Source organism: Nuphar pumila, chromosome 9, assembly GCF_984573655.1.
Source record: "Nuphar pumila chromosome 9, dmNupPumi1.hap1.1, whole genome shotgun sequence".
Lineage (NCBI taxonomy): Eukaryota > Viridiplantae > Streptophyta > Magnoliopsida > Nymphaeales > Nymphaeaceae > Nuphar > Nuphar pumila.
Genome location: NC_143257.1, coordinates 9703277 through 9717623, shown reverse-complemented (window position 1 = coordinate 9717623; position 14347 = coordinate 9703277). Strand labels below are relative to the sequence as shown.

Sequence of the window (14347 nt, the reverse complement as noted above, 5' to 3'; positions counted from 1 at the left end):
TAAAATAATTGCTTTACATTGAATGTATGCTTAAGCCAAACGAAAGAAAAGCATTGTGCAATAATACTTGAAATGTATGTTTTAAAAATGTGCATCCATGGGACTGGAAGAGGCCGAATCTCTGAGTTAGATTCATATGTGAGTGTTGTATGAAAGCAATTAATTTAAAAAGTTTAACTATGTAACATTAAATATCGATGCTTGCAAAGAGAAGGCAAGCGATACCCTCAGTTTCGTGGGCATTGTTTTGACTACGGATGGTTGCTCCTCCCCAACCACGAAGATAGGGAAAATCTCTACATTAGACTGCAGTGTAGATGATAGAAACTCATAAATGAAAACCCGATGCATTGGGATGACGGTGTTGAGAGCGCTCTCTCAATACGCTCGTCTCTCACCCGTATTATGGTGAAAGGTGCTTGGCCAGGCCAAAGTCATATTTGTATGAAAACACTGCTTGTACTATGGCCCTGATCTAGGTTTAAGTCCGTGTTAGTACCCACAAGGCTAAGAACTGAAATCTAAAATAATTGTGTATTCAGATAGACATGACATACACCATTTAAAAAGAAAACATAATTAAAGATAAGAAGTCACTAATGCATATAGTTCAACTTCTGCAATGATAAGTGCATGCATTTTTAACTGCTCATGCATATTTAATTATTCTTAGTTAAGTAAATATTTTTATTGAGAGATCTTTATAAATGTATGTTTGAATGTCTTGTAAAGAATTTCATGCATGTATGTTTTGGTATGCTTAATCAAGTTTAGGGGTGTTGATATCAGATTAATTCTTGTTTATTGATTTTAATTTATGTGTATTGAATAGCTTTGCCTTACTAAATACTTAATTGTCTGACTCTACTATAATTGAATGTTTTCAGGTAGCAAATGATGGACCAAGTAATGGCGGGAGGTTGCGACAATAATTGAACAAAGTCTTTCTCAAATTTTTGGGACTTATTTTGGGATTGCGAGCATTTACAAGTGCTCAAAACTTTGATATTAATTTAATTTAAATGACTATATTATTATCTAAATTCAAAGTATAATGGACATTTAATTTATTATGGATGTTTAATTTTAAATTCGTGGTATATTTGAAACAAATATGTGAGAACTGTAATACAACAAAGTTTTTATTTCGTTCAAATTTCTGCTGCAATTTTATAAAATCATTTAAAAAAAAAGTATACGATTTTTGAGATAAAAAATTTAAGGTGTTATACCTAATGGGGCAGAACAAGAAAAGTGGGCCTAATATAAGTTCAGCTCTCCCTCTCTCTCTCTCTCTCTATATATATATATATATATATATATATATATATATATATATATATATATATATATATATATATATATATATATATATATATATTAGTAATGCATTCCTTAGGCCCCTTTTTTGTTAGGCTCCCTTCAAAAATCACAGTGTTAAGTATTTTTTTCTCATGTCTAATACCGTATATGTGATCTATAGGTTTTATTTAGTGGATGGCCAAAATTTGACATGTACAGAGGTTTTTCTAGTGATCCAAAATCAATGGCTACGAAGGTACTAGTTTTTTCCCACTCATAAAATCATGTTTTGATTCCCACTAAATCGATCATGCCAAACACATCTAACAACACTCGTCTATCCAAAAACACTTTAAACCTATAGGGGGCAGAGGAACAAATGGCCCTATATATATATATATATATATATATATATATATATATATATATCTAAGGGGTGGCAATATGAAGAGTAGGGGTGGCAAAATCTGACACGACTCGCCAACCCGCTTCTTAGCCAGGTTCGGGTTTGGCTTAAACGGGTTTGTGTTGTAAACGGGTCAACCCGCCTAACCCGTTTATTAAACGGGTCGGGTTCGTGTTAGGGGTATGCCAACTCGCCAACCCAAATGACCTGTTTAATAAACGGGTTAGGCGGGCGGGTCAACCCGTTTACCCGAACCCACAACCCGTAAACCGTTTATATATATATATATATATATATATATATATATATATTAACTATTAAGTCCAGGCTGTCCAGCATTCAAAAAGAGGAAAAAAAAACAAAGGAAAATGGTATTACACGTATTTTTGAGTACTTTTCTGACATGCAGATAATTACCATCGTAAACACCAGTTTTTGGATGTTGAGTGTTGAAAAATGAAACAAGCCTCACAAAAGGGTCTCCTTTAACCCGTTAGCAATGGTAAGGCATTCCAATTGCAACACACTGTGCTCTTTCATGGTGGCGAGCCATTGGATCCCTATCTGTAATCCTCCAACATAGGGTCATGATCAGCAACACAAATCGAATATGGAGTTGGAGGACACCTGCTTGCCTGGGAAAAGCAGCTCTCACCAGTGCCGACCAAGGAACTCTGGCGAGATTCAAGCACACTAAATCATGAGGAGTCGTCCCATGCAGCTTCCTCATTGGCTTAAAGGAAAGGCATATCCCTGGCCCAAGGTGAATTATTGCAAGCTAGCGTGGAGACCAAAATATGCCCTGGGCACTCTAAGAGACGCCCCTCTAAAGGGTGTTTCATCTTCTACCAGTGTGTCCTACATTACCTTCCCAAAGAACGTCTCCCCACTTGTCGTCTCACAGAATGCCACTGTGCCTTGGGCAAAAAAATCTCCACTAAAGGCGCCTCCTGGAAAGTCATCTCTACTTATCCTACCAAAAGATGTCTCTCCTCCCGACGTCTATCATGCCAACCACTAAAAGCTTAAAAAAGAAAAGAAAAAAGCATATCTCCAAATGGCATCTTTGACAAGGATACAATTACTCCCTCTATTCGATTACAACCTCCACGAAAGTCATGTTAGAGGTTATCGATGTAATCTTGTCGTGTCGACTCGACCCATTTATTAAACGGGTTAACCGGGTCGTGTTGGGTTACCCGTTTAATAAATGGGTAGTATTCGTGTTTGCCACATCCGACCCGTTTAATAAATGGGTCGGGTTCCTGTCAAGGTATTCTGACCCGCCAACCCGACCCGATTGCCACCCCTAATGAAGAGCCCAACAAAGAAGGAAAGATCGCGTTTCGAGCTCCCGTCGTCGCCCAGGAACGATGGCGGGCAAAGGAAAGTCGAGCAGCCAGCCGGAAAAAAGATCGATTTGGCCCGAAATAAAACCAAAGCCTCATCTCAGAGTAACATACCTCAAGGATTCTGATCTCTTTACGGTACGTATCGAACGGGTTCCGCCCCCCCCCCCCCCCACCCTTCTTAATCGGATCGTAGTTTTCTCTCTTGAGATTCAGAACTTAAAGGTTTTCCAAAATGGGTATCGTAAAATCGTCATTCTTTCAGCCTTTTCTTGATTGGATACTGAAATGATGATCGCTGTGATGGATTACTTGTGCGCTTTTATGGGTGGAATTCTTCTGAAGATCATATTGACGGAATTGGATGCACTCCCACACAATTTTCTCGGTCATTATGCTGTCAGATGGTGACATTACATAGGTATATAAAGAGCTTTGAATTTGTTATGGAAGAGTTAGGCGTAGCACAACGTCGATGTTAGTATTGACCCACGTTAGTATCTAGAATAGGTGGTATGTGAAACATCATAAATTTCTTAATGATGGAAGTAAAGTTTTTTCTCGTGTGCTGTGGACCTGACATGACGTGCGGATAAAAGTTTTACGACCGTGATCAACATCTTATGCTGCTGATAACAGTTTCTAGACTTGTCCCTTTCTTTTCTTTTTCATCCAATTCAATTTGATGGGCGTCATAGCGGAAGCTGCTTGATAATGGGCTATAGTTAGGGAGCAACTTCTCTCGTGAACTCTAAATTGATTTGGAGATTTGATTCTTATCCTTTTTCAGTGATATCCATTGTGCGCTTGAAAAAATTGCAGTTCTAGAACTCGTGACATCCTTCAACTTGAGTGCCTTAAGCCGGGACCCGACCTTGTAGGTATGACGAGCAACGAACTCTGCATGATTCTAGAGCATTATTAGTCCTAGATGCTTTGGAGGGAGGCCAAAGAAGGTATAGCCCTTCTCATTTCTAACCACTCTTCCTGCCTCAGCAAACTGCTGCAGGTCCACGCCAAGATAATCTCACTGGGTCACCACCAGAATGCTTTCCTGGCCAGCCTCCTCATCACCAAATATTGCTCCTTTGGTCGCACTCAAGCAGCTCTTCTTCTTCTCCATTCTGTTTTTCACAAGCCCGCCCCTCTGTTGTGGAATGCAATGATCAGGGGTTACTTGAAGAACTCCCAATTCGAACGGGCTCTCGATGTTTACCATGAGATGAATCCCTTCAAGAACCATGCAGATGGTCAGACGTTTCATCTTGTTATAAAGGCATGCACTGAGTTATGCAAGTTTGAATTGGGTGTGAAACTTCATGAGCGTATAAAGATGAGTGGGGTTAAATTGGATGTTCTTGTTGGGACTGCGCTTATTGATATGTACTGCAAATCTGGACGGGTTGAACTTGGACGCAAAGTGTTCGACAATATGCTTGTGAGGGATGTTGTTTCTTGGAATGCCATGATTGCTGGTTATTCACGAAGTGGAGTGCTTTCCAATGCTGTGGAATTGTTCTGTTGCATGCGACGCACTGAACATGGCGTTCATCCAACCGAGGCCACGTTTGTTAGCTTGATCTCAGCCTGTGGGAATTCCAGATTGCTGATGTTGGGAGAGGTTATTTGTGCTTTTGTGGTGAAGTTTGGATTCGAACTTTGTCTGTCAGTGAGCAACTCAATTTTAGAGATGTATAATAAGTGCAACTGTGTGGCAGTTGCTTCAGATTTGTTTCACAGGATGCCGGTTAAGGATGTTGTATCATGGAACTCGATGATTTCAGGATACACACAAAACGGGTATGAAAGCAAAGCACTTGGACTCTTTTATCGGATGGTGCAAGATGCAGGAGTAATGCCAACAAGAGTAACATTGCTCAATGTTCTACCAGCCTATGCTGAACTGGGGCTTTGGCAAGAGGGCGAGCGGATCATGGACTATTGCAGAGCCAAAATAGGCTTGGAAATGGATGTTTCTCTGGGTACTGCTCTAATTAGCATGTACTCAAAGTGCAGAAAAATGAATACTGCCCTAATATTGTTCAGAAGAATGTCGGGAAGGGATATTATTACTTGGAACACCATGATCAAAGCTTATGTGGAGCTCAAACAATATGATGAGTCATTAAATTTCTTTTACAAAATGCAATGCAGCAGCATTCATCCTGATGAAGTAACCATGCTAACCATTCTTCCAATGTTTGCTTCAATTGCATCTCTAAGGAAAGGACAACAAGCTCATGCTTATGTAATCAGAAGAGGATTTCATAAAGAGACAGCTATATCTAATGCTTTGATTGATATGTATGCAAAGTGCGGAAGAATTTCAACTTCGCGTGCAGTTTTTGAAGGGATCCTACATAAAGAGGTTCTGTCATGGACTGTGATGATAGCAGGTTATGCATTGCATGGGGATTGCCATGAGGCACTGTCTGTGTTTGCCCTTATGCAGCAATCAGGAGCTACACCCAATGACTACACCTTTACTGCTTTGTTATCAGCATGCAATCATGCAGGGATGGTGGTTGTGGGGAGGGGATGCTTTCAATCTATGATTGAAGACTACGGCATAAAACCCAGTGTGCAGCATTATGCATGCATGGTTGATCTCTTGTGTCGTGTGGGTCTCTTGACTGAGGCGTACCAGATGGCACAAGAGATGCCTATGGAAGTCAGTGCTAGGATATGGGGTTCCATATTGAGTGCTTGCAGAATTTACTGTAACCCAGTGCTTGGAGAAGAAGTGGCAAGGCATCTATTCTACTTGGAGCCAAGAAATGCAGCAAATTATGTTCTTCTTGCAAATATTTATGTGTCTGCTGGTAGGAGAAGGGATGCTAACAAGGTCTTGAGGTTGCTGAAGGAGAATGGTCTCACCAAAAGCCAAGGAGTTAGTTGGATTGAGTGACACAATGGTCAATGGCTTGAACTCAGGTGCATGACTTACCCAGATTGGGTAAGTATGCCAGTCTTGCAAGCGTTGTCACAGATATCACTATATTTTGAAAATAGCTAATGTTGTTAAAATCGGTCTGAATCGGCCGATTCAGATCGAATTGGCCCAATGACTATTTAAAAGGGGTAGATTCATGACCAATCCAATTCAATTTTTAATATTTTTTGAGGGGTTAATTATCAAATTTTTTGAAAATATCGTGTCAATATTACAATGTTGTGGTATTATCATGATATTTTTTAACTTTTTTGTTAACTTCTACTTTAGGCATGATTTTTTCTTCTTTATTCATCTTTTTGTATTTTAAAAGCTTTCAGGTCAGTTATTTACATTTTCTTAAAAGAATAATTACCAAGTTCTTCGTATTTTAAAATATTCGATTGGTGAGATTTTCTCAATGTTTATCAGAAGACCTATATCCTGAGATGTTGGCCTTGCTGAGATATACTCAAGACTGATATATGTGACTGTGCTTGGAAGCTGCGCCTGCTCATGAATCATGGCCAAATTTTTTGCTTGGATTGAACCAGAGAGACGGCTTGACCCAACTGTTTGCTTCCAGACTCAGAAAACAGTGTCACACCCGTGCTCACACACACTACCCAAACATATGGGGGTCTACCTTGGCCAAACCCAACTAAAAAGAGATTCCTTTGTGGCATGTTTCTCATACCACGTGCTTCCATGTCATATTAGATAGACAAAAACGTTCTTGATGGGGATGAAAAATAGAAACCACATTGATCAAAAGATAAATGGTGGGGGCTTTTGAATATTGATTGGATAGTTTTTTAATAGGATTGGCACTTAAGGTGGTTGCATTGTCTCCTTGTCACTTGTAGTCTTTCTTCTTTTAACATTAGTTCAATCTAGCAAGTTCGTAAATGGTTCCTTTTACTTCTTCCTGGATTCATCTTTTTTTGAATTAAGGCAGGTTTTTGTACCCTTTCTCATGGTTGAGAAAATAGTTTAACTGTTTGCTTATGGGTAGTGTCATTTTCATTCCTGGCATTTTTTAATGCCCATTTAGTTGTTTTTCTTTTGCTCCAGATGTTTGCATCTTCATATGCAACTGACATCTTTTCCCTGACTATCATAGCTGCTAGGTTGTTATGGCACTAGAAATATTCATATGTCATTCTTTTATATTGATTTGTTTAATGTTTTTCAGGTGCAAGACTTCTTTACTGCTGTAGAATCCAAGGCCTTTATCCAAGCTGCTGAATCTGTAGGTTTTGTCCATCAAGGAAGTCTTGGTCCAGCAAAAGGAGAAGCTTATAGGAACAATGACCGGATATCTGTTCAAGATCCATTTCTTGCAGAAAAGATATGGAGATCTGGACTTGATAAATTATTTAATGGCATTAAAGTACAAGGACAGGTTGCTGTTGGTTTAAACCCAAACATTAGATTTTACAGGTAAGCAACAGGCCATGACCTTCGCTTTTGGTAATTTTCATTGTTTTTGCCTTAAGATCTTATTTCACACTCACGCGTGCACACACTAGTGAATACTCAATCAAAAGACCTTGGGGATTGATTCCTAATTTGTTTTCTTCTTGAGGCAGTTTGCCGAGTTGTCTGTTCTGAGGAAGGTAACCCGTAGATAAACATGATATGTATGGTCACACAGGATATAGGAAGGCCACTGGAGGATTTATTTCATGTTGAAATTGCAGCTTTGTACATTTTATTTTTTCACTGTTTCTTTCCCATTAATTTTGTCCAGAAGGAGGGCTTAAACCCCATCACAAAGATGAAATGCTCCCAGTCAACAGTTGAAAAATATTGATCCTCATTAGGTTGAGGCCATTTGTGTATCTGAATAGATGACTGGGGAAGTGATGGAGAATAATTCGTTTTTCAAACCTAGTCTAAACTCTTTTCTCATTGTTCACTACCCCAAGTACAATGATGCTTAACCAATTCATTCCCATCCCTTATTTGCTATTCTTGATGTCAAACTACTAAAGAATAGTGTTCCCATGTCTTTTTTGGTTATATCCATGTCACATAGGTTGCTCACATCATAAGAGAAGAGGGGTCAAATTTTGAAAACAGTGGCTCAATTAATTAGAACTTGACTGCAACTCTTAGAAACATTTTCCTGCCATGCTTTCATAATGTATTGGAGTGCTGCTGATGATGTAGGTCTTGGCCCATGAGAGTGCAAGCTTTTCTCCCATGTAAAATTAGGCTTTTCTGACATAAAGAGCATTAAATGCAATGTAGGTGCGTGAAAAATATAATTTTTTCCCATTACCTGTAGACAAAGTCACAGGTATGTGGACATAGAACAGCCATATCTCATTCTCCAAGTGCTCTAATTAACGTGGGCCACCACCATCTATACATATCTTTAATTTTTTTATAGCCAAACTGGTGGTATAGCCCTGATAGGATTTGAACCCAAGGCCTCAATTAAGATGGTGCTGTTAGTGAACGGGGAACCGTGTTTGTATCCCGGTCCAATTCACAATCAAGGTGATTTACTTGTGGTAAAAGAAACAAGACTATCTAATGAAAACTTACTTTCTGTATCAAATGGAGGAGATGATAGTAATAAATCTCAACAGACAAGGTAACTTAACTAGCATGAATCTCATCCTATGGAAGAAGTTGCTAGAAGATTGAAAGCAAATACATGATTATAGGAAGTTGATTATTTCATAAAATATTACCACAGTAATATTACTTTTTAAAGAGTCCTTGTATATATTTTCACCATAATATAACGGTGGCTGTATGTGAGTGAGAAAAGATAATGTTAAATGATCATTGACCTAGGTCTATTGACTAAACCGCATACACTAAGTGCCTTATTTTCCTTACTATACCATTTTCTTATGTGGTATTAGAGTTCCTTGCAAGCAATGACACAAAGTTTGTCTTTCCAATCACCGTCCACGTTTAATCTAGCTACCCTTAATATTCTGGACTGTCAACTTCATTGCCGCTTCTTTCAAGTTCGAATCTCCTAAACCATTTTCTGTCTATTAAATTTAGTGGGTGAAAACTATCTATTGTGGGAGTCCTAGTTTACTCTCAAACTCATTATTTATGACTTATTGAGGTTTGTGATGGAAGTAAATCTCTACCACCAAGGTTCAAAGGTGATTCCACTGAACTTAACACATAATATCTGCACTGGCTTAGGTGAGACCAGCTTCTTTTTAGTTGGCTATTATGGTCTCTTTCAGAATCATCCATAGTCAAGTCATAAGGTTAACTTCTTCCCCTCCTGTGTCGAATGCCTTAAAACAGTTGTATGCTGCTCATTCTAGGCCTAAGATTATGCAACTTAAGTCTCAGTTGCAAGACATTAAAAAAGGGCTCGAAAACCATGGATGAGTACATTCGGAAGGCAAGAGCTATAGCACACCAGTTGGCTATTGCATTGAAGCTTTTCCCAGAAGAGGATCTCATGATGTAAATCTTGAAGGGATTAGCCAGCGAATAGTTGGCCTTCAAAACCCTTATTGAGACTAGGCATCACCCAATTTCATTAAATAAACTTCATGGATTACTATTAATCCAAGAAACTCATCTGAGCGATGTGGATAATCAGCTGACTAATCAAGTGAATCTGGCTGCCAATCTGTCCTTACATCATACCTTTGGTGTGCAAAACCATGGCTCATCAAGTTGTGGTAGAGGCCAACATGGTGGTTCATAGGTGCATGAGATGAGGTTGGTTTACACTTGTCTGGTGTCAACCATCAATAGCAAGATAGATCGGTTTACGTAGTTACTTGTCAAAATATGTGAAAATTGGGTCATGCAGCTACGACGTGCTACCAATACACTAATTTGTTGCAAGAAAAGAATTCTGACCCTCAAGTTTATTACATGTCCTCTTATAATGTTCCACTCACCTTTGGAGATGACACTTGGCATTCTGCACCAGCATGAGTTATCACACCACAAGCAATCTCAATAATCTCTTGATGCAATCAAAATATAAGGGTTAGGACTCTGTGGAGATCAGAGATGGATCGAGTTTGAATATTCATCGCATAGGTCATTTTAAGATTTAACATAATTGCGTATTAAATGATATTTTATATGCTAAAAAGTACTAGAAACTTGCTTTTAGTTCATATGTTTCCAAGGATAATAGTGTTGTTTTTAATTTTGTCCTCATTATTGTTATATTAAGCAATGTTACCCTGGAAGGTGATAATTATAAAATCACAATAATGAAGGGATGGTGGTTCCGTCAGCATGACCTATGTCCATGATCACTAATGGCTACTCTCAAACTCTCACACCGCCAACATTCCATTATGATGAATAAATATACAAGGGTTCTTTACAAAGAAAAATAATTGTGATAAAATTTACAAGACCACCTCATTAAACTTCCTAAAGCCAAACGTTATCTTCCAACTTTCTATCAATCTTCTTTCACAAGATGAGCTCATCCTGATAAGGTTTTCTTTCAGGTTGAGATTCATTTCTATGATCTCGATGATGAATGAGGTAAGTCTTTATTTGTAATTTGGCTCTATTTACCACATGTAACTTTTCTGGATTGTGAGCTGGATCTGATCCAAATGCAGGTCCTTGTTTCCTAATACTCCCCCTTAAGTGCAACGTTTTTGGTTCAACGTTGAGCTTGCTACACAAAAGGTTGAATTGATGTAGTCAAATTATCTGCTATTTGATCTTTAAATGAAATAATTGTATAATGATCTCCTTTTTCGCCAACTTATCTTTAACACAATAAAGATCTATTCAATGTGCTTGCACCTATTGTGATATACAAGATGATATGCAAGATAAAACATGCTTATATTATCACACCATCTTATTGGTATTTGATTCAAGGAAACTCCAATTCTTTTATGAGAAATTTCAGCTAGGAAAACTCTACTTAGCGTTGGCCAAAGCTCTATATTTTGTCTTTGTACTAGTTTGAGACGTAGTGACTTGTTTTCTTGAGCTTCAAGATATTAAGTTTGGCCCAAATACATGGCATATCCCCCTGCTGACTTATAATCATCCAAGCATCTTACCCAATCAGCATGTATGAATGCTAAGAGAATAGTAGACGAAGAGTATTTTAGCTAAAGATCATAGGTTAGAGTGTGCTTCAAACATTGCAAAATTCTTTTAACTACTATTGAATGCTTTTGTTGACTACCATAGAATGCATAGCAAGAGCGTGCATGCATTGACACACTTTGTTCCTAGTGAAGGAAATGTCAGGTCTGGTCATAGTGGCTACTATAAGCAATTACAACACTCCTGAAAAGTGTTGGAACCATCAAAGTTTGATCCAGATGTGGCTGACAAAGGTGAAGTGATCATGGGTGTGGAGACGGGTCTGGATTCTGCCATAGATACTCGCAACAAGAGATCCAACATATATTTTGTTTGAGATAAAACAAGACTTAAGCTTCAATATCCTAGAGAAATGAAGTGAACCCAAATCTTTTATAGCAAACTCTACTCCTAATCTTGAAATGAGTTGATCTATATGGATCTGTGAGTTCCCAATCACTATTATAACATCTATGTAAATTAATACATATATGACAGACTAATTGGAACTTAAAATAAATAAAAATGTGTCTGATTTGGCTCAGAGAAACCCAAACTAAGTAAAAATGAGTTCAACCTTAAGAACCAGCTTGCAAGGCTTGTTTGGGCCCATATAAAGCTTCTTCTAATTGGCATACATGACAAGGAAAATTTAGGTCTACAAACCTTGGTGGTTGATCCATGTAAAAAACTTTTGACAAGCATCCATCCATGAAAAAAATCATTTGAACGTCTAATTGTTTTATAATCCACTATTATCGATGGCAATCGATAAGACAAACCTAATTGTTGTAGGTTTAATAACCTGACTGAATGTTTTAAAATAATTCAAACCTTCTTGTTGGTTGTACCTTTTAGCAACTAGTCTTGCTTTATAAGCCTTCTAGAGTTCCATCAGCCTTGCGTTTTATCTCAAATATCCATTTGCAACCAACCGTATATTGAGCCTATTTTGCAGGAACAAGAGGCCAAGTTTGACTTTCGATGATAGCAACATATTCAGATAGATTTCATGCCTTCATGCTATTTCAGATTCTGATATGTTTCTGTAAAGGTAATTGGTTCATGATCTTAAAGAAGTATAGTGAAAAGAGCACTTAGTGTAATATGTTTTGTGGTTAAATAGGTTTTGGGTTTCAGGGCTTTATCTTGGTATCTAGTTATCATAGAATGAGTTCGAGTTGGTGGAACATTTGTTAAAGGTCCTAGATCAACATACAGTTAGACTGTAGATTCAGAAGACTTGGATGAATTGGACGCCTATGGGGAATCAAACTCGGATGATTTTTTTTAGTGATGATCTATTTCAAGTGATGGAGTTGGATCAAGATTTTGTTTTGGATTTGGTTTCAATCTTGAATCCACGTTTGGTTTTTGAATGGTTTGGTTTTCAAATTTACAAGAGTGGCAACTGAAGGTGATAGAGTTAACACAACTAGGGTGACTTGAGATGTAGGCATCAGGCTGGCCTCAGTTTGTTCCTCTCCGCAAGGGAAACTGTTCTCATAAGAAACTGCATGTAGAAAAATGAAGAAATATCTATGATGTTTAAGAGCATATCCAGGAAAAACATATTTTCTAAACGATATTCAAGCTTGTGCTTGTGGTAGACTCTCAAATAAGGATAACACATACATCCAAAAACATTTATAAAATGATAGTCAAGTGGCATTTTAAACATGATATCTAAAGGAGATCTTTTTTCAAACACTTTGGTGGGCGTTTGGTTAATAAAAAGAACAATAGCAGAAAATGCATTGTTCCAAAATTTTGATGGTAGATTGGCTTTAGCCATTAGAGACAATCCGGTCTTAACCAGAGTTACCGAAAGCTTCTTAGATAGGTGGGAAGCTTTCTTCGGAAGCTCGATATTTCTCACTTCCGAAACTTGATGAGAATCTCGATTCTTCCACGCTTCTCCTATGCTTTCTACACGCTTCATCTATTCTTATTATATGTTCTCTCACTCTACTTTTCATGTTTTTTATGTGTTTTCTCTCACGCTTCACTCACTTCTACATGCTTTCTCTAAATTGGCAGTCATCATTATTAGGTTTTGTTAAAAATTTAATTTTTACACAAAAAAATCATGAAATTTAAGAATAGTCACTTTTATTTTAGTTTTTATTTGCGTTTCATTTTGATTCTCATTCAATTCTTATATTACTTTTTTTTATTCCTTGCTTCCCACTTCCTATACATTTTAAAATGCATCGCTTCTCGGTTCCGCTTTCTAGTCTGACAACCTTGGTCTTAACAATTTGTCGATGTTTACTCTCAACAACATCATTTTGCTTATGAGTATGAGGGCACGATATTTGATGCTCTATGGTATATTTCAAATTGTTTAATCTTATGCCCATTAACATTCTCAATATGGCTTTTGACATTTTTAAACACGCGCATGACATCAGATTTTTTTTTGAAAGGCAAGCTGGGGTTAGGCGGACCTCTACGAGAACAACAATCGCCCCATGTGACAGAGGGATTCGATTCTAGGCCTTCAACTTGACACAGGACCCCTCAAATTTTTGCTTAATCATGTAAATCCAAAATACTTTTCTTCACAGATATTTATCAGAAGTATATTTGGATTGACTTACTAGATTCAAAAATCCAAGATTTCCTAATTATGTATACAAGCTCGAGAAGGCATTATATAGACTCAAACAAGTTCCATGTATAGGGTTTTTAAGGTTGAGCTTGTTGTTACTTAGTTTAGGTTTTTTTGGTCCAAAACAAACATCTCTTTATTTGTTTTCTTATCTAAAATAGTGTGTTTTATATGTGTTGGTTTATGTTGATGATATAATCATGTCCATTAATTTGGTGAATATATATATATATATATATATATATATATATCAACTTATTTTAAGACTACAAGCAAAGTTTGTTATAAAAGACTTGGGTCCATTTTTTTTATAGTAATGTTAATTTTTGAAGTAGGGTCTTATTTTACTTTTTTTTTGGATAGTCCAAGTGAGAAACCCCTCCATCACCGTCTGCACATTGGCTGGCCTCCATTTGGTAAAACCCAGCTTCGACCTTGCGGCAAGGGATGCCTCGCATGGGTTTCGAACTTGTGACATCCCATCAACTTGGTGACATTCACAAGTTGCCTCAACCAGATGAGCGGAGTCCTTGTGGGCCAGGGTCTTATTTTGTCACAACAAAAAAATCTATATATTTTAAATATCTTATTGTGGGGATCTATGATAGGATCCAAACATATTTTCATGCCTATCTCAACTTCTCACCTTTGTTTGCTAGATCCGCATTAGACTT

The 14347-nt window shown here is 37.6% G+C and overlaps 1 pseudogene across 1 annotated transcript in view; it reads left to right on the top strand.

Moving 5' to 3' along the window:
• Positions 1 to 3076: 3076 nt before the first annotated feature.
• LOC149828399 (uncharacterized) overlaps positions 3077 to 14347 on the top strand; it is a 32754-nt pseudogene continuing 21483 nt past the window's right edge. The window contains exons 1-2 of the transcript XR_016434026.1: positions 3077 to 3195; positions 7185 to 7432. The product of XR_016434026.1 is annotated as an uncharacterized LOC149828399 (transcript). The remainder of the gene's footprint in view (positions 3196 to 7184; positions 7433 to 14347) is intronic.